Genomic DNA, 25,657 nt, shown 5'->3' with positions numbered 1-25,657 from the left:
TTCGTCTTATCGAAAAATTAAATTCCCGTAAAAAAGCGTAATTTAATATACCGTACTTAGAAATTGCAATAAACTTTTAAAAGTCCGAAGAAAACGCGTATAGTAAATTTCATTGAGTAAATTTTTTCAAGTTTCCAACTCACGTCACTCGGGTCCAACATTAAATAAGAAATGTATTACTAAAAAAACTTCTATTTTGAAACCCCCCTTACTTTTTTTACAAAATATCACATCAGTGACGTTACTCATTGTACTTTTCGTAAATACAAAAAAAGATTACCCGTTTCTTCTGGTTCAACAACGTCATAAAAAAAAAAGAGATGGCGACACAACGTATTACGTAAACACTCGTTCCCTCCCCGCCCTTAGGAATTCAAATTACACAGCAAGAAGTTTTTCGCTTTCGGACACTTAGGCCAAAAATACTTGCTTCGGCCATGCCAAAAACTCTGTTACCGATTGTCGAACGAATGGCGCCACCTTATTCTTAGCCTCTGTCTTACCTGACGGGCAGACTTTGCAAGCGCGCTAACGGCTAAATATGTCGTCGCGTGTGTTCGCAAATACGATGACGTCGATGTCAACCGACGAAAATACAAAAATACTACGGATGCCAGACGGTCTGGCAACGTCACGAGACAGTTGCTCATCATAGCTAAATCCTTGGTTTTCTTTTATTATTATTTTTTTTATTCTCTTTTTCTTCTTATTTACCCCCTTCATTTTTTTTTCCTGTTTTCTTATTTCTGTTAACCTATTTTTTTCCATCCATATACGCCTTCGTTAGACCATCCTTTGACCTTTGCACAATCTTTCACCAGAGATCTTATATGGTATCTTTTTTTTTCTTTTTCTCTTTCTCTTTGCCAATCCTTAGGAATCCTTCCAGGAACATGTTGTGATTTCAATGGACGGAACCTTCTTCGGACGCAGCTGATTCATCAAACGGAATATATCTTATGCCTATGCGTCAAGATATCCTTAGGTAGAGCGGTGTACCTATTCGTTGCCATTTTTACACTCTACTCGTTATACGTTACGATGACGATGAAAATTGTACAAGTCTTGGATTACGATAGTGCTTATTGATATACGGATCTTGAGTTTTCTGTGTGTGGACGTTTCAGTGGATTTTTGAGTCCTGATCGTCAAGGTGCCTTGGCCTTTCTCTTTCGAGTTGGATCACCTGTGATATAATAATGACGTTCAGTATAGTCAATAAAGAAATGAATCAGTACTAAAAATAAATCCAATACGTTACCAAAATAGAAACAGCGAGTATCAGTCTGTTGGTAATTGGAGCGAACCCTGAAATTTTTAAATGAAAATCGATATGGTGAGAATTTTCAAAAATATTTTTCATTCGCCATTTTTTGCAGCCACGGGAAAAACTGACCTTACGTCCCTTTGTAGAGAACACGAATTTTTTGATATACATAACCCGTGTTTTTGGATCTGATAAGAAATCAAGGTAATACCGTAGCTGCATATGATTTTTTTTACAGGAAATTTATTTATATTTTCATACGAGGGCCCGAGTGGTAATTTTTTCATGCAAAAATTTACACAAATTCGTTATGGACATTTCTAAATATTACGTTTTCATACGCGTAGGTTAGGTTAGGTTATATATTTTCATACGCTTTCTTTTCGATCTGTATGCACGTAACAAATTATACACTTGATTGGTGTCTGACAAAAGTCCCATGAACGCTGAATCAATCCACGTATAAAAAAAGAAATATCGGCACGAAACGATAGCTGTGCCTGAAATGATATTATGAAAATTTCGTAAAAATCTACGACTTTGAATCTTTCATTTCTTTTTTTTTTCATCTTTCCAAGAATTCATTACTAACATCGATAGATTATTTCCAGGGACCTGTACGAGTACCTATACCTATATATTAAAAAAATTTCACGTATCAGTCACGTTCCTTATATATCCTGTAAGAAATAATTTCAACCCAAAAAAGATATGGTAACCAACATACCCCGCCTGACAGCGTTGTAACTCGTAAAAAAAAGCAAACAGTAAAATACAAAAAAATTACCAGACAGCCTGTCAACGATCCGTATTTGCAAAATCATATTTCTACGAAAAGTCACAAAAGCAAATGACATGTGAATCAATCATGAGCTTTAATTCCGTTTACTATTTCGAATTATTAACTATTCCGCCATAATTAATTTACCACGAGTCTTCGTAAATTCCGAAAAAGAGCAAAGAATATATATTCAAAAAATGGTCAAAGGTCAAAATTTTGCTCTAAGAATACCACGGAACCACAATGCATCAGGTTAGACCATATACAGATGTTTCCATAAGGTCCGTTCCGGGAAGCTTTGAAAGACCCACGTGCCGTTATACTCAATATATATATATGTAAGCTATAGCTTCAAGGCAGTTTACATTCTGACGGTTGACACGCGACAGCGATTGTTATCGCTTGGGAATCGTCCTAACGAGGTGCGGTGAATCGTATCGCATGCCTGAATTCGTTTACCCGTAAACGCGGAACATGAACATAACCTCAATAGCCATGGCACCCGGGACGAATTGTTCGAGGGAATTCGATATATTCGATTTCTCAGTAAAACCCATCAATATCGAGATTCTTTAGGTTAGCTTGACAGTTAGTCACTCGGTGAACAAATAACAAAGAATAAGAACACGGGTTAAGCTAATCGTTCCTATCACTAACGTTATTCCTATTATTTTCTTGTGTACTGCAATAAATAACCAGCCAATAGACTATGGTCCTTCCTTCCTTCCTTTCCTTATGGCAATAGACTATGGTCGATCCCCTCGTTAAACATTTGTGCATAGACCTACGACTGAAGAGAGTTAGGAAACTCGAGTGACAGAAATGTCGCGTACGAATAAAAATCCTGTGAAAATTAGCCCTCTGGTCTACATCTAGTGACCCAAGCGCAGCGTGGCGACAAAAAATGCTGCAAACTAGAGTGTCAGATTTTCTTTTAATTTTCCAAATAAAATGAAGAATGGAAAGATTTTTTGTAATGATAATATTTAAATAAGTACTTTTTAAGTTTTATAATTTTTTTCAATGGTAAGGTAAATAGGATTGGGTAACACATAACAAAATTTTTTCTCTAATATATTTAACCATACAAACACCATATATGGAATGTGTATAGTATTTTTTTTTATTTCGTTAATTTTTTACCTTTGCCTTAAGCTAATTCCAATGCATACCTAAGACGTATAGTAAAAGTACGACGCGCCCTCTAGTTCTTCCAGGTGCCGACAAAGAGATAGATTATCACGCGATTCCACGTATACGCGAGAGAAAAAGGAAATAGGATGGCAGACTGGATCATGAGTTCTCGTAAAAGCAGACGGTAAGATCATGATTCCTTGTAGAAGAGTCACTGGGCGAGGAACGAGGTGGGAGGGATTGTGGACCTGAACCCTGCAGAGATTGAACTCTTATTCGGGGAAGTGGATTTGAATCCTGTATAAGAGATCCTTACCGAATCGTCCTTCTCATAAAGACCCAACGTCCAAGAGTCAGGAACAGCCATTGCTAAAGAAGAAGTCATCTTCTTTATTCTTCATACCCAAGAATAGAGACGATTCTCAGGAACGAACAGGGATGGTTTGTACCGTGTGAGTATATCTGAAGAATAAAAAAATGTCCATATAAGGATTAACGATTCGATAAAAAAAAATTTCAATTCATATTTATCATACTTTCCAGTAATTCACATTGATACCCAACCTTCCGGCTGAAACGTGCTGTAGAATGCTGGTTACACGGGACGTCGTTATTCATCGTGGAATAATTCATTTGCCGGCGACGCTGGCGACATCTGTCGGAAGAATAAGATTTACCTTCCACGAATCACGAACCCCGACCGTACCAACGGATACTTCTGATTGGTTCCTTATGGTACCAGCTAATGCACGATCGTGGATGTGATACACGATAGATAACCACACCCTTTCTTTTGCAGGAACCAGTACAACCCTTTGTTACGAACGGGGAGAGAAATGACTCTCTGGACAACCCACGCCTCTGGCCCACCTTACTTGTACCTTCTTCCGGGAATGGGAATCATCCACCATGGGACAGACTTCAAAGAATTATTATAAATGATCCTTGAACGAGTTTCTGTGTTTGTCAGGCTCCTTTGGATACGATCAAGCAAAATTTTATACGGGGAACTCGATTTACTCGACCACCAGCAGCCGAGTCGTTAATAATTTTCTTATTATTTAAAACGAATATTTAAAACGAAAACGAACCATCACAGTCGACATCTGTATATGAAAAATATTGGATTTTTAAATAGTTTTGACATTTTTATCTGAATTTTTTAAGGTGCTAATTATTACAAATACAGTAAGTTGTTAAGAGATAAAGGTCTTGGACGTTATCGTTGTCAATAGAATTTCGAAAAAATATACCTGATTTCGAGAGACAAGTTGATTGTCGCGAATTTAAAATTCAACGTTTGTTTTTTATTATTCGGAAAATTATGTAATGGCTTTTTTTATACATTTTTCAACAGTCAGCTGTTTTTTTATACATGTAAATTTATATACTATATCCTCCATATTGTTCTTCGTTCGTGTTATCACCGAACAGTGACATATATTTTTTGACCTGCCGAAAGGTCAATACGTTTATAATTTTACTCGTTTCGAGCAATTATTAAAGGGTGACGTCTTTTATGCGTGTCATGGCTTATTAAGTGTGTCTGATTAGATCGCTAATAACTTCCGGCTACAATGGTCACGATAAGGTACATGAACATTGTGTTCAACATACAGAGTAACTCGTTGTCAGTTAAAGATAAGAGATTTTAATCGCCGTTCTTGGGATTCAAAAATTGTGTTTGTACGGAATAGACGATCCTTCAGATATCTTAATATTCACGTATTAATTGTAAGTTGACGTCATTGTTGAATCACTGCATCACGCTACCCCAATGTTTACAATGTTATTCCATATTCAGTATTGTTTTTACAATGCTAGGTAGTCCACGACGAATGATGCGACGCAATGACAGCATGTCACTTTCGACTTTGAATTTTCACTCCAATGATAATAAACCTCTTAAGTCTTCAGTTTGTGTCGCTTAGAATTCATTCGTATAGACTGTCGAGGACTAATATTTGAAAATCCGTAGCGCGCGCCATCTCGGAGAGACGCTTCGAAACTTGTGAAAGATTCAACCGATGTAAGTACTGGTAAAGCAGTATCTCTCGGTGAATTACCATTGAATATTGATTAAAGTTACTAGCAAATAGTAATTATTATAGTGGATCATCGAGATATAGCCATAAATTTTATAATTAAAAAATTCACTCATTATACACTTACTGTACCAGAACATAGTCTCATAATGATCCTAGTATTAAGTACACTGTATCTAGTGTCTATAGAATTGCCTGTCTTCAGGCGCTGCGTATATGTACGGTTGTTTGCATAGTTTCAGGCGTTTTAGAACGGCCAATATTGATTTACCGTACGATGAGACAGATGGCGCCACTAACAATTTCCAATATTTAAAATTGAACGATATTAAGTATGACCGTTTGATGATCGAAATTTGTATACTATAAAGACTCGAATGCATTTCCCGCGTACACAATTGACCTTAGCGATATTATTGATTATTGTTAAATAAAATTGTCTATATTTATTAAAAAAAATAATCGTCGACTTCAGCAATGCTATAGTCGTTTTACTATGACTCTAGACATTTGAGGGTCGTTAGAGTGAAACGATAAAACCATAGTGAGCAAAGATAACACGAGGCCCTGTCGTTTTTTGTATGCCAAGAGGAGCCAAAGCAACAGTACAAATAATTATTTGACCAGTAAATATTTCCTCTCTTTACAAGCGACAAGCGCAGTCGAAATAAACCAGCGTCCCAATCTGGATAGGATACCGGTACCAGAAAGAGAAACAGGATTTATCCTGTAAAGTATAAAAGGATTCGTGTAAGGCTGGTCGCTATGTACACCGCGGCGACATTAAAGGCGAACTCTCACCAAAAGCGGTCACCAGTCACGGCTATGTAAGTAGCCATAATGAAACACATCACGATCTCCTCCCTACTTACTTAGTCCGCCATATTTGACTATTTATTCAACATTTTCTTTTTTTTCCACTCTTTGATTTCCCTTCTTAAGCAATTCATACCCTCTGCTCTTTCAATTCCTTTCATTCCACAGACTCGTTCGACGTTGCACGCGCATTTACATTATATCCAACTAAGAAAATACCGATCGAGACACTTACTCACGTTTTTTGACCGCCTAACCGATCAATACGGTGAAAGTTCCATTATCAACCTCAACACAAGATGCAACGTTCAATGGTAGTGATCCAATTATCCATATCCGATCGAGCGACCGTAGCGCCATACAATGTTAGAGACTTAATTTGGAACATTTGATTCGCTTATATCAATGAGTGGAGGTTGAACACATTAAAGGATGTTTAAAAAAACGAGAAAGAAGAATCGATCCTTTCTTATCTTTCATAGCTTTCTCCTCGAGAAAGAGATGTGTTAATGAAGACGAACAATCAGTTCGATTTTAGTTCCGATTTATGTTCTCTTAAAAATGCAAGGCCTTTCATGTATTACTTGTGTCACTCTATCGACAGATTCTGTTACCATACAATCCATATAATTAGACTATATAATTAAACAATCCCTTTCAAGCATGCGTTTTATCGTTCGTTAGATTTTGCTGAAATTTCATTTTTCAAAAGTGTTTTAGGGTTACTAATTTCGAATCAGCGGTCAGAATCTTAATAATCATAATGGTATACCCAATAAAAATCACATTCATATAACAAGTTTCTATATATAAAATTATAAAATCATATCATATATCGTAAAGTATTTTTTATTACAAAAATTTGTTGCACTTGAAAAATTTTTAACCGGCATAATGATTCGGCGATTTTGAATCTAATAATTTAGATTTCAAATTCAGATTAAGAGACCCTCAAAACTCCCTCATACCAAATTTCATGGAAATTAAACAATAAACAATATGATTTGTCACTTTAATCAGCTGTTCCTAATATAGAACACTACTTTAATGGAAAGTTTTTACATTACCTTTTCACAATATCTGATTGACTATTTTACGTTGCACACAAACTGCTTGTACACAACAATATTGTCTAGCTTGTTCAGTCGTGGATGTTAGCTTAGCCGCTCGTCCGTATAACGAGGCCTATTTATTTTCTAAACGGTCCTTAAGTGTACCACTTTTTATAAGGGACACTTCTTCCTCCTCTTCTTCTTCTTCACGCGACTATTAGGCAGCCAGTTATTAGCGGGCGCGCCATAACCTTTTGTTTTGCGTAGGACACTTTCCAGATGCTCGAGATACCCAGTCACGGCGCGTCCAGCTGCACTTTTTTGTCGAACTCTTTATACCCACAACGCACGAATAATTAATCAGTCATTTCTCAAGGTAGAGGACTTATTTACTTTGCGATATAAACTTCCTCTTTATGTTCGATTGAAAAGTTACGATCAGCTTTTAACTCCCTGGCTCATCGCCAGGCCGATTATACGCCGCGAGCGCCGCCAAGTTCGAGAACTTTTTCAGAGCGGGAAATACAAAAATAATTTTCTTATTATTTTACAATTTTTCGACTATTGGGTTCGCGCGGCACATGAAAGATTTACGGAAAAAAGAATGCACAATCTTGAAATAAAATATTTGAAAATTTGTATATTTGACAAATAAATTTCATTTTTTTCTTTCATACCGCGAACAACTCGTTACTGTTGTCAGATATATTTTCAAATGGAAATTACTTTAGCACGTGACTATACAGTTTGAACTGTTTTCATGTAAGCGTCGTAATCCTTACAACCACTTAGTAATTCTCTCAGAAGTCAATTACAGTTTTTCTCACCTACAACCGGTAGCATCAATCTTGTCTTCTTGGCGCAGCAACAGCGAGATTCGTCATCGGCAAACGACACTCATTTCCACATTGCAGGCAGGTGATTTTCGACTGTGCAGAATCTCAACGGCAGCAGATATTTTTAAGTTAAGGCCGGCACGCGGATAGCTTCCAGGTAGAAATCAACGCATTCGGTTTTTACTTCCGGTGCGTACGCCTCAACTCAGACGGATGGACACGTGTTAAAGTTGAATATGGGCCGGGATTGGGCAGGATGCCGGTATAACGACTGCCGGGACAGAATAATGAGCCATCAATCCTGCCAGAGGGGACTCTTCCTGCGAGTAATCGTCGGGATTGCTCATTAGCGGAGTTTGAGATCTGGTAAAAAGTTCACTTTGAAGCAGGATCATGATGCTCTGATTATTGAACGAGAGAGAGAGAGAGAGAGAGAGAAAGAGAGAGAGCGCGAAGTAAAAAAAAACCTCATGTAACCGCCATCTGATCGATCTGTTTCTGATTGGATTTTTCCGGAGATCAATGACCTACGGTCGGTAAAGAAGTTTTTTCTCCCTATTTCCTTTAATAATTCCAAAGTTCCAAACCAGAGGTACGAAATTAGTGTTACCAAATCGACTCGTCATTCATATAATTATAGTTACATCGTCCGGAATATATTGCATGAAGATTATCGTACGATTTTCAATCTCTTAATGATAATAAATCATATAATGATAAGATTGTACGAGTTCGTCGGAAACGCACAATAAATAGAGCAAACAGCAAGAGTCAAATAGATGGATTAATCGATATTAACGATTTCGTTGACAAAAAGCTCATCCTGTGCCAACCGGATGGAAACCGAGACCATTCGATTTCACGTTTAAGCGTTTTAAGGTAGGACTAGAATATCCAATCAGTAATTCCTCGCAATGCAATCCTTAGAAAAACACTAGAAATCGACACAAGACATCGATCAGATCGATATCGATATAAACAGGCGTGGTAAAGTTGTAAATAAAAAAAAATCGATGCAGTTCAAGAGTCGCGCTCTGAATCACAGCCAGGCCTAATACAGTAGACAGTACCCAGGATACTTATATACTTTATGACAGTTTATTCGTCGCCGAAAAATTTTTCACGCAAGTATCCATTAGACTCCTCAATGAAAATATTCAACAAACCGTATTTACAATTTCCATACGCCATTACTCGCGCCAAGACTAAAGTAGCGAGACTAGCAGATCCTGCGTACCTCCCAGCTACAGATACGATCTCTAAAAAATTTTCTCTCCCTTTTCAAAAAAAATAAAAAATTCACCGCCTGTGATCTCAAAGGCGTCATCAAAGCCATATGAAGTACTTTACGCTGTTATCAATGTGACTTTACATTTTTCGCGCATGCGCACTACCATCTGCATCACGTTCAAACTATCAGTTACGGCGAATCTAGAATTTCATAGTTTATGATTTTATAAACTAAATCCGATTCCATTTATCATTACCATGAATACTAAGCATTATCAGCCATCAACATAATCATCATCATCATCATCATCACTCGTCAATGAGACTCTCATAATAATTATTCGAAAGTGACTCTCCCCCCCCCAACCCCCACCAACAGTTGTCATCTCGATTTCACGACCTTCGCGCTCGACTAACTTCACAGCACAGTCCCTGTCGAGTACTACTGACTTTGATGACTCTGTTCACAGGTTAGAATTTAACGTGCAAGCTCATAACGCTCCTACCATAAATTATACGTGTACATAGACGGCCTACTCTCATACTGATCGTGATACGGTATCCATACGCATTACGATGCACTCGGCAGTCGGCCGGGACGATTCAAATTTAGTCCAGAAATTATTCAAGGACTCCGTAATGCATCGGAATGTAATTGCGAATCCAGGATCCTATGCAATTACTTGATTTCGATGAGCAGCAGCTGAGATTAATATACGGTGGGCATTACGGCAGTCCAGTTCCAGTTGGATCTACGGTTAGTTTCTTGGGACACCATTATTATTATCATTATTAATATCGTCATCATCATCATCATCATCATCATCATCATTGGTGGAACGGCACGATCGGATCCACAGTGGACTATTGATTATATTACCAGGTATTACCAACAACAGATAATCCAGAGTGATTTTTCGTCTTGGATGATTATTAAATATGTATAACCGATTGATACGCGCCGGCGTAGCGGATCGGGGTGATATTGAGAAATTTGTACGTATTCGATGCGCTTGCGATTTTTACAAATTTTTTGTATTATCCATTAGAATGAATTTTGCGAATGGAATTTATTCGCTGATAATTATTATCGAGCTTAACGATCGCCTTTGGTGGTGCTAATGGAGATTCTTGGATTATGAAACAAATTTTTTTAATTAATCAAATTTTAATTTGTCCGCGGATTTTAATTGCTTACGGATTATTTATGGCCTGTTGCAGATAATAAAGATGACGTTATCGGAGATGCATTAATTGTTGGGAATTTTTTAATACAATTATTCACGCCTGGTTATGGATTTATAATGAGTCAATTATTTTAATGAAATTTTTATGGATCTTTAGTGGATTTATTTATCGCTGGGTTAATCATATGTTATACTTGCTCGCTGGTTGCCGCTGCTACTGGTATTTCTGCTTTCGTTCACTTGTTCCTCATACTTGTATTAACTTTCGAGCTACTTTCATACCCCGGGCTGTTTATTACACCTGTTCCTTGAAGGCCACTTAGCCATGCTACACGAAATTACCTAGAAGCAAGAGTATTATCCGATTTTATAATCGGACATGTCGGATCGGCACTCGCGGAATTTCTTTTGGGAACGTGGACCAGTTGTAAATTGCTTTCACGGTTGTGGATCTTCATTCGTTGTAATTATTTTTAGAATTTTTTTTTAGGTTAGAATCGCACTGTTAATATTTCACAGTTATCCGAGTGCGCGATACCGTATGAGAAATAAGTGAAAAAAATGTATCATTTTGATTAAATGTGAATAATTGAAAAATAAGGTGAAAATTTATTTTTATTTCGCGAAATTTTTTATTCGCGAACTGTTTACGAAGCTGGGTTAATAAATTATTAGACGTATCGATGTCCTTTAATTCAATGATAAATTTAGCTAGCTGGTTGTCTTAACTGATTGGATAATTTACTATTATAATAGGGTAAATCTTTGATTTATGGTATTATGAAAATATTCGTGTTCGGTTACATTTTTTTTGTGCACGTGCGCCAGCTGGTGTCATTAATGGTAATTTGTAAAATCGATGAAAAAATTACTACTGGTTTATCATCTCGATGATGGGTGATTCGGTTCGATTTATTGCTGTGTATATTGGAATTTCACGTACCTGTTACGAATCTGAGTGAAGCTGAAATCGGTTTCGCATTACGTGCTGGCAATTCTTATTTGGGAAGTAATTGAATCATGTTCAAATAGAATACGAGGCGTGTCGACGTAATAGGTGGAATTCGTTAACGGATCAAAATATATTTTGACATTGTTCGCCAGGTAACGGAACTCGTGGGAATTTACGTTGTCAGTCCCAAAAGTTCAATTTAATTTTTGACAGGCATTGTGTGTCGATATCTTTGAAATACGATATGTCTGACGATATATTCCTGTTGGAGTGAATCCGCGAGTGCGATATTTAGATTTTTATATTTAAACAGTTTACGATAATCAGTTAGTATCCTTAAAAAATTATCTTGTTACGGCCATAAATGTTCAAAAGAGACATTAATACATTTTAAATAAATCGTGTTGCCAAATGATAAAATTACTGTGCGAATTCGTTAACCGAAACTGGCAGAAATTATTTCTATAAAGCACCGTTCACAACCACGGCCTCGTTACTCGCGATGGAATCGGGGAAAGATCTATGCATCTTTTTGAAAGGTCTAATTAAAAGGTAATTTAATATGTTAATTTTTAGCGGGAATCGTGTTTATATGTGCGAGTGTTAATAATGATTTAGAAAATTGCATGAAAACATATACGTCGTTCACATACGGGCGCCTTTAAAGTTTCCATGATTAAGACCTGTGTGAAGTTAGCCCCTCTTTTTTATATTTGTTCCAAATTGCTCCGGTTGTAGTACATGAACTTGTTTCGAAGCAGTAATAATTGAGAAATAAGTGAAATAATCCGCGACACCCCTTGAAAGGCTATGCTTCGAATAAATCTTTTTCTGTATTTTCTGAATGAATGGTTACGTATATGGCCGTGCCTTTTTGGAATAATATTAGGAACAATTTTTAAAAATACGATTTTCGACATAAGGGGGGTTGCGGCTTATTTCACTTTTTTTTTTCAATTATTATTATCTCAAATTAAAAATTTTTAATTTTTAAAAACGTGGAGGCTAACGTCACACAGGTATGATTAAGCCGAGTTTGCATGTTCCGCGACGTTTCAAGTCTCGTTTTAAGGAGTGGTTGAATATCACGCTCCAGAAAGTGCGGGAATCTATGAAATTACTTGATTTCTCACGACGGGGCTTTCCCGCTGTTTCTAGTTTCTGGTTTTGTTCGTCTCGTCCTTTCGTGAAAATCAGCTAGAAAAAATAGTGTTAGAGAAGCCGGCATGGGTTGACGGTAATTATCGGGAATTATGGGCTCCATTGTTCACAATAGGCCCAAACCGCTTCTTTGGTGGTTAAATGTTACGCTCACGGCCACCATTCGTCAACCGGTTCATGGTTTAGGTTTATTGTCTTCCGTTAGACCTTTTGTACGATACTCAACAATGCGTGTGATTGGACTATTAAAAAAAAATCTTGTAACAATCGATTATTTGAGTCGTTGTATCTAAATGTTTCTAACCAATACCACGGTAAACAACATCTCGCCATTTTCCTTAATTGAGAAATGAATATCGTACAGAAAGAAAATGTTATACCCATGCGAAATGAAAATTTGAATCGACCAATAGAATTCAAGTTATTTCCCATGTGACACTACGATATTCAAGATGGCCGCCAGTCTCGCCGCCACCGCATGAATCTCGTCGGCGTCTCACGGTTCCATGAAATTCTCTTAGACATTTTTAACGTTATTGAAGTGTCTGTCCACATGGTGTTACAAAAGACGAGAACAGTCAAGATCCATATAAAAAAAGGATTTCTGTCCAACACGACAGTGTCTCCTTTCAAGAAACTGTCCTTCGCGCATCGTGAGTACAACGTTTCAGAATCGTGCTGAAACAGGATAAACCTCCGTCAATTCCCCAGAATAGTGAACCGACCGAGTGTCAGTGAACCAGGGTGATCACTGGCTAAATCTAATATAAGACAAGCATCAATTCCAGCAATGTATATACGCAGTGCTGTGTATAACCTAGCATCGCACGAATAATTGTACAGTGGATTTTCTCAAGACAGTTGGTAAAAGCCTGTGGTTCGTTAACTATGCATATACGAATCTTGTCTGCAGTAGAAAAGGCTGCAAAATAGTGCAGAAAATTACGAGAAATTTTCCATATTGTATCTCGAGATAAAATGTGCTCAGTGTAGTGTGTACGGGGGAACCTCAATTCCAGTAGTACCAATACGTACAAGGTAATGATATATTTGTATATTCAAGCAAGCTTCTATGTAGGTTAAGTATGGTAATACCGTAGCAGTGAACCTAACCCAAGTTTAGAAGAAACAAAACAAGCCTGCAGGCCATATGGCTATGTATAATTTATTTATTAGTTTCATAAATGTATCATTAAGGTGCTAATGAAATTCAATTGTAAAGGCAGAATTCAAATCATTCTTAAAGATTGACACGTCCTTAGAACCATTGATGTGAATTCTCTTTAATGCACAATTAATACTAAACATACCTACAATTTCTTATAAACGTATTTTTGACATTAGAAGGGTCAAATGATCCATCGATGTTACGTTTAGTTTTAACCATTTTCCAAATTCCAACGATTCTATGAACCGTTGCTATTACAGTTGGTAATGCTTCGTCTAATGAATCTCTTCTGTTTCATCTGGTTTCACTCGAATTCACTTATTCGAGCGTAATTGCTGTTTGCTCGCTGACATTTAGAGGTCGCAGACTACTTATTACTCAAAAAATGGCAGGATAGATTTATTCTCATGAATTATTTACATTTTTATATCCTCAATCCCATTAACAATTTTATGTCCTATTATGTGTCAGTGATTCGCGCCTCAATCAGGCATTTTTCTTAACCTTTTTGATACGGCACTTGCCGTTATATTCTCGGTCATTAAATTCATCGACACTATAGATGTACGGCTCTTAGAGGTTCGAGACGTGCAGAATTCTTTTTCTTTCTCTTAACATTTTTTATTCTGCGGTTCGCACGTGATTCAAAGAATCCGCGATATCAGCTAAGGCGGGTCTCCTACGTGAGGGTTCATAACGGAAGCTACAGGGACATAACGAATGGCACGCGCGTCTATCTTTCTATAGATGACTTTTTTTTATATTTTCTATGTACATTTTATTACAATATATATAAGATCGATCAAAATTTCACCGCGTTACTATCCTTTTCTGTACGGTAAATAAGTGAGAGTTTGAATTATTTATTTTTCATTCTCACAAAAGAGAAATCTTTGGCAGACGTGCGTATCCAGAAATACGCCAGACATTTTCAACCCATATTACAAATACGCCTTTACGAGTATCCGACTCGGCTATGGCGACGGCGTATCATTATCTATATTTATCTGCACATACCTAAGAATTTCTATACTTTTCTATCCAATCAATAGAATGGGATCAGATACAAGTATCTGATTTATTCTCTTATCTTGTTCTATTGACTTTTTTTTTTAATTTTCTCTAACCAATAAAACTGCCCAACACGGTCAACTTATCGGAATGTTGCCCTTCCCCATTTTTTCTCTTTCTCTCGCATATACTAGCCGTATGCTTCTTTTCAGCGTGCCTTATGGAAGCTTCTACGTACATACGGCGAACAGGAAGAAAGTGTCAAAAGCTGAACGGAGGAGAGCCAAGTAGAAGGTGAAGCCTAAGAGAGAATACGAAATGGGTTAGTAATTTATGATAAAGAAAAGAGATGGAAAAAAATGTAGAGAAACGACAGCCGATCACTTCCTAAAGCAACTATCATTCTGAACGTGATACCAAATAAATTGGGTGTTGCAACACATCTCAAGGTTGCTCGAAAGTACCCATACCCAAGACACCTCGTTCATCCTTCTTTCTCCACTTATTTCCTCCGTCTCTTTCATCTAGTTCTTTCCTTCTTATTTGCGACTCACTTAATTAGCGGTTACTCAACCGCGTCTAGTTGAAAACGTAAATAAGAGAAATTCTCATTGTCAGAAATATAACAGACTCGAAAGGTCTTTTCGACTGTTCCAGATGAGTTTGACATCAAAATATGCGGAGCTAAGAAGTAAGACCTATCGAAGCATTAAGAGTGGGATGTTAATCGAGATCGCTGTCTCTTTGAAGAAAGCTGCTAGAAAATGTTCGTTGAACAAATTTTATAGGACAGTAAAAATCTAACAGTTTGTATTAGATCTAAGATCTAGTAAGCATATAACAATAATTTATAGTACACATAAAAAACCTCATGTGAATTTTATTAATTTTTTTTTCTTCTTTTCCACCTCTCAATTCACCAAGCACCAGAATTCGTACCGAGTCAATTGGCGTTGATTCAGACATACAAAAATTCTTTGGCAGGACGACCGTCAGCAAGCTGTTGTTATTCTAATTCAATCATCTCCATTGATCCTATCAGTGATCCACTGTGAATTTCCATGAAATCAATTGATCCTAGTCGTTACGTTATAAGTCAGCCTTCTATAGTGTCTATACCGTACAAGTGATTCGACTGCCTTGTCATAGTCATTGATCGTCGGACCAGGGCCCAACGTTAAATGTGAGCATAAAACCTTCGCCGAGGAAACGGTAGTCTGTATGAGTAACCAGGGAACGAGAAATAAAGATGAATAAAAGAGGCGGGCAGTGCAGAGCGTGGCGTCGAGTCGCACGCGCCACTTTTTTTTTCAGCCGTATAACGAAATATTCTCACAGCATTGTATTCCAATGCACGGGATTTGAAGTAAAAAAAAATGAAGTACCGCAAAAATTTTGCCAGTACCAGCAGATGATTCTCGTATGCTTTTTGTGTTTACGAATTGAAAAGTTACCGGTTTTTTTCTTTTCTTTTCTTTTTTTTTCCCGCCTAAAACGAATACCTTAGGAATTTATGAGGTTAGGTATCCTTTGTTTCGCTTGATGAGAATCCGCCTTAACGCAAATGTAAGTACGGGGGGAAGTGGGGGCGAAGGAGAGAAATTAAATAATAAAATAATCCACGTAAAATAACGCCTGGCAAACAGAGCAAACAATGCGCGCACATGCTGTACGATATAATGGCAATTTTCACACGTTTCTCACGATCCTCGTTTTCTTTTTCTTTCTTTTCTTTTATTTTGCTCTCTGTACGGCAAATGCTTTGCCCCTACGGGAACGCGTACCGGGGACATAAATATTCAGCGTAATGAACGTTTAACATTTTTAATACCGTTTACCGGAACAGGTACTAGGCTGGAACGCCAGGGGACTGGTGTTGTATACATGTGTACATAGCTATAATACGTGTACAGTGGGTTAACGAGGGAAAATTCAAAATGAATTTTGCCAAATCCAGGAATACCTTGTATAATAATACTGCAGGGTAATAACTCACGCGAACTTAGCGAGAGAATTTTTCAAATTATTTATAAATATATCTAAATTCGTAAACTCCTTGTAAACGGCACGCCTTCGTTTTTTTAATTAATTTGAGAGGAATAATGGACGCCCAAAAAATTAAGGCGAGTGCGTATGTACGTATCAGAACTGGCGACCATTATTGAGCTGTCCTTTTACTGTTTTTCAACGACGTTATAATTTGAGGTTATGTGTAAATACTTGTTGGCATTCGGTCACGCATGTAAACGAGAATTTTTTATGGAAAGTGAGTTTTACTTTTTTTTCCAGTATAAACCCACCTTAAGATTGTTGATCTCTGACCCACAGACGTGGATTCAGAGTGAAATTTAATTTGACGTCTACATGTGTAAATAATAGCGTTGCTCGCTGGTCCCATTTTGATTTTTCATTCTTCATTTGTCTCTGCTTACTATCGCGCGCCAGTACCGTTACCCGTTTATTATCTTGACGATAAGAGACAGATGGGCTATTATTCACTTGAGAGAAAAAAAAGAAAAAATGATAAAGTATGATTTATAAACTGGTTGCGAAATTCGTGTCTATATATTTAGTTAATAATTTTTTAAAATACCTATAAAAATAATATACACTATTTTAAGTGCGGTCTAATAGCACCAATAGTGTTAATGCACTGTGTTAAATATCTTTATTTTATTATCAGCGAAATATAAAAGAAATATTTTTTTAAAAATTTCAGTATCGGTTATTCCTTTAAATTTGGGATTCCTATTTTTTCCGTGAAATACGTCAGCAGTCGTGAACGGAGTTTCGAAAAAATCGTAAGTAGCAGGAATATGCATGATGCTGTATATGGACCATGGAATATGTATGATATATGAACTATGAAACATGGACTCTATGGAATACGGATTACATGTAAGTCACGTCGCGGGGCGATTGGAAAACGAAAATTTTGCTGTTGTTGATTGGCTCGAGTGGTTGGTAAAAAAAAAAAAATATATTAAAATGTTGGGAAAGGACGCGGATGAAGAAATGGGGAGGGAATGTGGGTTGTACGTGAGGGAAATGTTCGGTACGAAAATAAGTAAGGCTCATACTTCAAATACTTTTGAACATACAATACCGTCACTCCAGTTCCATCAGCGAACTTACCGTCTTTCGCAGGAGAGATCGTACAGTTGAGGCCCCTCTTTGTGATTGGGTCTAGAGAGTGGACACAGAGGGATCGACCGGTGGGTACCGTAAAAAATGATCTTACTCCAGATATATTTTTTATTTTCACCTTATATACACATATCTCTACATTTACCATCCTCGTATACAATCGAGTCGATAACATCTGCCACGGTTATTCTTCTCTCTTCTGGCGCGACGAGCTCTGGATAACGTGGAGAACGCTCGTTTGTCGGTGGTTCGGAAGGCTGTGGAACCCAATGAAAATGTAAATGAACGTGTTAGTTGAATCAAAAGGTAATTAAAAAGAGAGTGCAAAATTAAAGAAATTAATAACGATAGATCCTCGTTACTCTCTTATCGTGAGGATATCGAAATTCCTTTGTGTTTCATGAATTTGTTAAAATTTTTTTTTCCCCTATTTCACCAACGAAAGTTCCCCTATGCGTTTCTCTTGCGGAAGAGCGCACAGTCCTTTACCAGCGATTGCGGTTTTACTGTAAAATTGTTAGCCGGCGATGGAAACAACCGCAGGATACCTTTTTTCTTATTTTCTGTACTTCTTAGAAATTTGTACATCGGTGAGAGTCACGTACTTGAAGTTCATTGATTTCTTGTCGCTCCCTTGTGAATAAGACTTGTCAGGTGTGAACTGGATGACGCGAAGGGGGAATTCCCTGCAGGTACTTTCGCGAATAAACAGTCACGAAAATCACTGATTTTTGAATACAGGGAGTGCCGCGTTAGCACTCGGAAATTTTCGTGAAAATTTTTTAATAATTTTGATCTTTCCAATCCACTTAGACATCGCAAAGATCCACGAGAACTGCCTCCGTCGGGTTCACATCCAATTTACGATAATCAACCGATCCGCAGCTTCCGCTCTGAATTAGTAGCGCAAAATTGCCAATTTGAGGAACGCATTACTATCACTGCAGATCACATTCAACCTGTAAAGTGGATAAAGTCCGGCATCCGTAATGGATCGATGATTGGTTCGTTCGACCTTGTTCGGTATAAATCGCAAGTGGTCGCTACGCGTACGTGTGTATTCAAGAAAGAAAAAAAAATTAACGAAAGTCGACCTTTCTCTAAACCCCATTAATTCAATATTTCGAAAATTTACATTTCCTACCATAAATAACTCCATAAAACGACCATCAGCCATCTTGATTATTTCTTTAATTACCGTCATCCGCCATTTTGAAATTTCACAAGGAAACGTGTATCATACCATTATGTATTCAAAGAACCTTATACTTGGACTAATAAATAAACGATCCCGTACCGTACCACTCTATATATACATACATGATATGTCAAACGGTTAAGTCAATTTATATATAAAATCTTTAAGCAACATCACCGATCGCCAGCGTCTCTAATCTGACGTTTCCTTCTCGATCGATCTAGGCAAGACCATTAGATAAAATATCTATTCCTAGCGACGGAACCCAACCGATAAATTGAGACACTAACTGCCGGTTGTGTAGCGGCGCGCGCTTCTCCTTGTGCAAGGTCGTTTGTTGCACCCGTGCACATTCAGGGCTGTAGGTAAGACACGAACGTCCGAAGACAAAGAGAGAGGAGCAAGAGGCTACAAAAGTAATTGCCAAGACCTCGTACGTCAATATTCTACTTTTTAGAACGATACTCGTTGACTTCGACTGTTTGGCTGCAGATATTAAATGGACGTTTGATATAGAAATACAAAAAGCACGTACGTCAAACGACAGTCGCAACAAGCACGGCACGACGATGGGCCGGCAGTACAAATGGGATTTACGATCCTTGATCGATGAAATTGCTATTTGAAAATGGCGCCAAGTGTCGCAAGAAAAATTGTATACAGCTGTAAATTTATTCCCTTAATTTAATAGGTGCCAGTTATGTCGTGACGGTATGCCGTTTTACTGTGTAGAAGCTAGGGCGAGTTTATTTGCAACAGTATAAAAACTATTGTGGAACGTTCATAAATTAAATGAATACCTGGACGAGGAAGTGCATTATAGTGATGTTATTGTTGTACGCCCCTGGGCCGCCCCCTCCGTGTGTGCAAAAACGTTGGTGCGCAACCGTCTATAAATTAAATAAATCAGGACGGAACAGAATGTCGCGAGCACCGGGCATTCTGGACGATGGATTTTTCTTTGCTTTTTATTATTGTTCTTTTTTTTTCTTACTCTTTCATTTCTTCCTGTCGTATATGTGACTATGTGTATAACTGTACTCGAGTTGATTTTCAATCAGGCGACAAGAAGACGTCTGATTTTACACGGAATAAGAAATTCGATACGCAACGTCAAGGTAATTTGAATTAATTCTCTGAAAAAATCAATTAAATTTTAAAAATAATAGATCTATGTTTAATCGTATTACGTACAACGGTTTTATGTTAAATTGATCATTGTTTGAGTATATGAAAAGATAAGTCGTTGAGTTTAAGACGGAAAGTGGTATTGTTCTTGTAAATATATATTTTTTTCGTATTTTTATTCTCATCTTTTTTTTCCTTAATATTACTTAATATTACAACTGTACAAGAGGAGCAATTACCGCGAGAAACTTACGGAAACGCGAAGAGCGCTCGAGCTACGGAAATCTCGTTAAAAGTGCTTAAATGCAGCTCGTTTTACAGTTAGCGTATAAATATACAGCGTGGAGCCGTGTATCCGAGAGGGCGCCACGTTGATTTTCAAGATAAGGAGAATCCTGACGTGCCGCGGGTTCGGAATGGTCGCAATTTTATCTTGATACGGACCGGTAACAGTATCGGTATACACAGAGGTGGCCATGGTAATAGTAAACGGGTTAACGCCGTGCCCGGCATTGTTCTCTCGTGTCTTCTGCAGCGTTCCGTTGTCTTCCTTTTTTCTCTTGTCTTGAGAATGGGCAAGGGTTCACGTGAAATCTTGGACGTAATGGCTTGAACTTGAAACGCCGTGAGATTTAATAGGGTAATTGTCATGGATACTTAATTCGAAAAGATTTCGAAATGCCATACCAAGTAAGGAGATACATCGGTCTTGGCCGTTTCAAATTAACCGCGCATACGTCTTCCGTATTGTGCGCATGCGCGTGTTAATGCAAATGGCTTTTCGTTAATTGTTTCTATCATGGCGCTACACCTACCTTAATTAATTAATCGGCTTTAATTGTCGCGGATGGAGGACTGGTATCAGAATCACAGAATGGAGAGTGCGCGAAAGATAGCGAAAGAACGAATCGACTCGATGGAGAAAGAGAATGAAAAGATGGCGGCCTGGATACGAGGAGTGAAAAAGCATGTAATCGAATGGACACCTCGTTAGGTATCATCTGTCGTTTCGTATCTCTGCAAATATACTTGCGGGCATGTTAGGCCGCCCTTACTGTGTTTCACAGCCACTTGGTCGCTTGATGAAAACGTGATTAAGAAGCTAGACTGTATGTCGCTCTGTATATACTACTGCACCAGCTATCTATGAATCGATCGATCGACTTGGATATCGATATTTATAATGTCTATAAACGAACTTCGTCTTGTTAATATAAATAACTTTCATATATAATTAGTCTATTTTGTGAACGGGCCTTGAGGTGTCCTTTCGTATTCGTACTAGCAGAAGCGTTCTATGATAATGGTATGATGTTACGTACTTACGTTCTGTGTGGTGCATATGTCGATCGAAAGCCACAGGAACAGAAATATGGGAGCTGCACGGTGCTAATTATAAAAATCCACCTTTAACCATTGTTTTTTCTGACACCGAGACACGCCATTGAAATACCTTGACCGTGCGTGCCTAGCATTAATTTCATTCCCAGTGTGTGCTCTTTCACTCAGTAGAGCTCACGGATTCTCCTGTTTTCATTTTTCTCTTCCTTTTTTTGGCCGGCGCTATTACAAGAGAATATTCAATTAGCTTCATTAAGGACATCAGGACAAATTGCTCTCCATTCGTGAGGCCGTTACCGAGGAAGAAGGTCGAAAGTGCCGTGATGGTAAGTTTCATATAATACACAGTAGTCAACATAACCCCACTTCTCACACTGTACAGCTTCTATTCGTTTATTAACTTCGCCTCGACTCACTGATTCATTACCAACTTCACGTTCCTTTATGTATCCACACCTGCTTCTTTTAATACACGTTTCTATTCCGTTTTATGGTACCTAACGTATACCCAGCGAGAGACGTTGTTTTTCCGCAGTCGTACCGCTCTTGACGGCCGGCCATATTAGCCTACATAAGCCGACGGGAATTCATTACCAGACATGCGCGCGCATCGTCTGGGGCAAATCATTCGGTAATGGCGGCGCCGGTTAAAATTGACGGTTAGTCAAAATTGTAATAATTTACTCTATAAGTATATTAGAGTATGCGTGCACTGCTAACTGAACATAATATCCCAGTTTTTCTGCCACTACCCGACGGTAAGCTTTGTTTATCTTTTAATCGAGTTCGTGCCTGCCTGGTCTTCTGTCATTCTTATACTTCTCGTCTCCGCAGGTCGTCTCTGTCGTCCCATGCAGCAAAGGCGTCATCGAAGCAAATGGTAGACAACAGCGATTTCTACGATCAGCCGTATATTTGTCTACAACTAATGGACAATGCCTGCTGTTTCACCTAATAGCATGCAACGTCCAAGTATGAGTTGCTGTTCCACACGCAGAGAATGGGCTTCTGACACGTTGCTGACAAAGAGTGAGTAACTGATGTTCCTCTTTTACGGCATAGCCGATTGCCAATACCTTCCTGCTATTTGCCGCTTTATTATTAGAGTTACATGTTGCATCGACGTGAGAGCAATCTAACAAGCAAATGCGGACGAACCTGATTACCATTTTACCGATAACCTTCACGGTTACTAATGCCCTGCCAGCCAATTTTTCGATGCTTCGCTCTCTGGACTTGGACTTAGAAATTTGTTTGTTGCTGTTGCTTCTGCCTCGATGTACATACAATTTCTGACACGCAATCCATGCATTAGATTGCCTTGCTGAAGGATTTATAGGTAAACTGGGTTAAGCTAACTTGATGCGACGTCGCACTAGCAATAGTCATTCGGACACTAATATATTCCTTGTGTGTGGTAGCTAAAGCGCATGGGATAACGAGGGATAATTTTTATTTCAATCTAACTCCCATGTAATTTACTCGTCGTAACCATTAACAGGGTAAATATGGTATTAAGATATTTTTACACGGAACCTCGTTGAATGAATTTCAACATTTTTAGAAGGCTCTCTGCATGGTTAACTACTACTGACTTCGTAAGACATTTCCTCACTGTTCTCATTTTTCACGAGCTAATTATCCCCGCCGTTAATTACATATGACTAAGTATAATTAAAAGCTGTTCCTCTGGCTATAGGTATTACTTAAAACATGGTTATAATACCGGGGAACCTGTGTAATTTAATAAAAAAATAATAATAAAGAAAAAATACTTCCTCTCACCGATATAATAGTAAACGCATAAGGATCAGTGTGTCAATCATCGTCGATCGATTCTCAAAAAAGTAATGCGATTCGCATATAAAATATCTAAGTATAGCCAATGAAAGTCTAACGAGTGCGGTACGAAGAAATGAAAATGATCGTACGGGAAGGATTCAGCGCGCATAAAGGCGAGTATCAACAAAAGCGACCGAGTGAGAGCAAACGAGCGCGTGGCTATACCGATAAATCCTGACGATCGTCGTCATCCTCACCAGGGGTTGATCGATGTTCGATTCCTGTGGGTTCTCATGAAAGTTTCAACGACCGCGAACGGTGTTCACCTATTTTATTATAAGTGTCGCGCCATGAGAATCGACCGTAGCTAACCCATAACCGCGATAGGAAAACCGCATCGGGAACAGTCGGCATTTGTTGGCGGCCGCAAAAGGCGAAATTCCGTATACACGGTTGGCGATATGATTATTTCCAAACTAGGAAAACGTATACGTTCCTCGCTGTCCTTTGCGATAATAGCCTTAACGCGTGTGTCGGACTGCGATGCGTTACTGTTAGGTTAGGTATCGATGATTACACGTAGGACCGCGCGGAAAGGCCGCGTACGAAACTATCCTGTCAGTCACTCGGTATACACAGATGGAATTCTTTTCGATCAGCTCGGCGATTCCCCGGTAACGCGTCTCAGCGTAGCGCTGGCTTCCCTCAGCGTAGCGCTACCTCGATCCTGACGCTACGCTCGTCCGTCGTAACAGTCGCCGCTCTTCTTAAAGTGGCTATTGCCAGTCGTGAAGTCGAGAAGCCGAGAAACCAAGAGTCCCCGTACTTCGTGCCGAGGCACGACATCGTGCTACGCTATTGGAGTGGGGGCCACGGCATAAGTACGGCACTGCCTTAAGAAAAGCCTTCATTCTCTTGATAGCGAGCCGCGATCCTCCGGTTTTGTATAAACGCTTTGAAGATTTTTCGGATCGATCGCCGGTACATATTTAGACATTCCTTATCGAAGTCGCATACGTATTTGAGTGAATAAAAAATTTTTTTTCGACATCAATTTTTTAAATTTCTTTTCACTATTGACAATCGATTTTTCAAAAAAATTTTTTTTTTTTTTGAATCCTTTATCGTGGTCATCGTACCCGATTTGTCGTGGGACTGAAGATCAAGGTATCGCGCGTTCGTATTTTTCGGTGTTCTGTGATTTTTACGGTTCACTTGGGTTTTCTTGGAGGAAGGGGACTCTCGAAGGACTTGTCTATCCATTGAGGAAGGTAAGAAATTTTTTTTTTCTACATTTTACTGAAATTATTTTAAATGACGCTCGCAATTGCGATATTGCCGGTTTTTATGCATACAAAGACACTTTGGGTTATTTAACAGGAGATCGGGAATTAGTATAGTTTTTGTATTACATCCTAATGTTATTCTTCGAGGACCTTGGGATACTATGGTTTTCTTCACGTACGACGACCCCGTAGTTTTTCACTGTTTCAGTCTTTAACACTGTAACAACAGGCCGCTGTTACTTCGTGGTCCTCTTTCGCGGCTTTGTTGCAGTTATACTGATACTCGATACACTCTCGAAAGAAAAATAGCTAAGGATAGCTCACTTGCCTTCCGTAACGTGTGCCCACGTAGATCTCGATTACGACAGGACGAGCTAACAGTATTCTTAAGCATCTACTTTGGTCAGAATGAAAAAAAGTCTTTTTTTTTTCTTACGCTTGTCCAACGTGCAAGAACAGTTGGGAAGTTTTTTAAGAAAAAAAAATTTTCAAAAAATTTTTCAAAATTTTATTTACATTCATACCTTACCGAAAAGTCAACGGGTTTCTCTTATGCATAGTCCTGTGACATTATGGTATTCGTAATATTTCAAGAAACGTCTTAGTTCGTCATAACTTTTTTTTTTGAAAAAGTTATATTTTCGCGACCCCAAAACCCACTGTTCCGCATTCAGACCGGATCCGACTACTCTTTTGCGGTCTCATATTCGTCTCAGTTCAGTTCAAAGTTGAAGCACGAGCGAGCTGAACGCTCGTGCGAGACATTCGAAACTGTCGCCAAAGTGAATTCACCGTATCAACATCATACTATTGCGACGGCAGTGCCGATCGGCATTAAAGTCGAGCGATGATCGGTAATAAAAAAGAAAAGAGTCCCACGATACACGGAAAAAGGCCGAAAGTGTGGATGCCGGATTTCGTGAAGACACGTACGCAGATAAGGCCCAATAGCCAATTCCAGTCTGGGACAGCCGTAGAAATTAAATTGTTCGTGTATCGGATCGTCGCTATTCTCCCTTGCTTCAGATTATACATTATACCCGTTTTCTATCGTTCTCTTATATTTTCTCTCTCTGTTATCCACGCGCGCACGACACCGTCACTCTTACAATTTTTTTTTTTTTTTTTTTTTTAC

The 25,657-nt window shown here is 38.4% G+C and overlaps 1 protein-coding gene and 3 long non-coding RNA genes across 8 annotated transcripts in view; 3 read left to right on the top strand and 1 right to left on the bottom strand.

Annotated features, from left to right (window-relative positions):
* The first annotated feature begins 3,173 nt into the window (after window positions 1-3,173).
* LOC107265598 lies at window positions 3,174-5,098 on the top strand. Its single transcript, XR_001537248.2, has 3 exons — window positions 3,174-3,634; window positions 3,726-3,917; window positions 3,982-5,098. It is a non-coding gene; the product is annotated as an uncharacterized LOC107265598 (long non-coding RNA).
* A 7,844-nt stretch (window positions 5,099-12,942) lies between these two features.
* On the top strand, window positions 12,943-15,493 carry LOC107265562. Its single transcript, XR_001537225.2, has 3 exons — window positions 12,943-13,499; window positions 14,853-14,962; window positions 15,298-15,493. It is a non-coding gene; the product is annotated as an uncharacterized LOC107265562 (long non-coding RNA).
* Window positions 15,494-17,894: 2,401 nt separating this feature from the next.
* LOC112494045 lies at window positions 17,895-22,035 on the bottom strand. Of its 3 annotated transcripts, XR_003059137.1 has the most exons (5): window positions 21,752-22,035; window positions 21,440-21,676; window positions 19,980-20,121; window positions 19,786-19,875; window positions 17,895-18,044 (listed from the first exon to the last, which is right to left on the bottom strand). It is a non-coding gene; the product is annotated as an uncharacterized LOC112494045 (long non-coding RNA). The 3 variants fall into 3 exon arrangements; XR_003059135.1 differs by having other exon boundaries at window positions 19,786-20,121; XR_003059136.1 differs by lacking the exons at window positions 19,786-19,875; window positions 19,980-20,121.
* The window catches only part of LOC107265695, a 13,797-nt gene continuing 9,814 nt past the window's right edge, over window positions 21,675-25,657 (top strand). The window contains exons 1-3 of one of the 3 annotated variants that reach the window (XM_015735413.2): window positions 21,675-21,780; window positions 21,990-22,212; window positions 22,289-22,483. The gene's annotated coding sequence lies outside the window, so the exon portion shown is untranslated. Of the gene's footprint in view, window positions 21,781-21,989; window positions 22,213-22,288; window positions 22,484-24,164; window positions 24,508-25,657 lie in introns of those variants that run through there. The other 2 variants (XM_025082858.1, XM_025082857.1) reach the window with 2 other exon arrangements.

This window comes from Cephus cinctus, unplaced genomic scaffold (genome assembly GCF_000341935.2).
Source record: "Cephus cinctus unplaced genomic scaffold, Ccin1 Ccin1_scaffold0230, whole genome shotgun sequence".
NCBI lineage: Eukaryota > Metazoa > Arthropoda > Insecta > Hymenoptera > Cephidae > Cephus > Cephus cinctus.
Note: the sequence above shows the minus strand (reverse complement) of the source record. Positions and strands in the feature narration are given on the sequence as shown.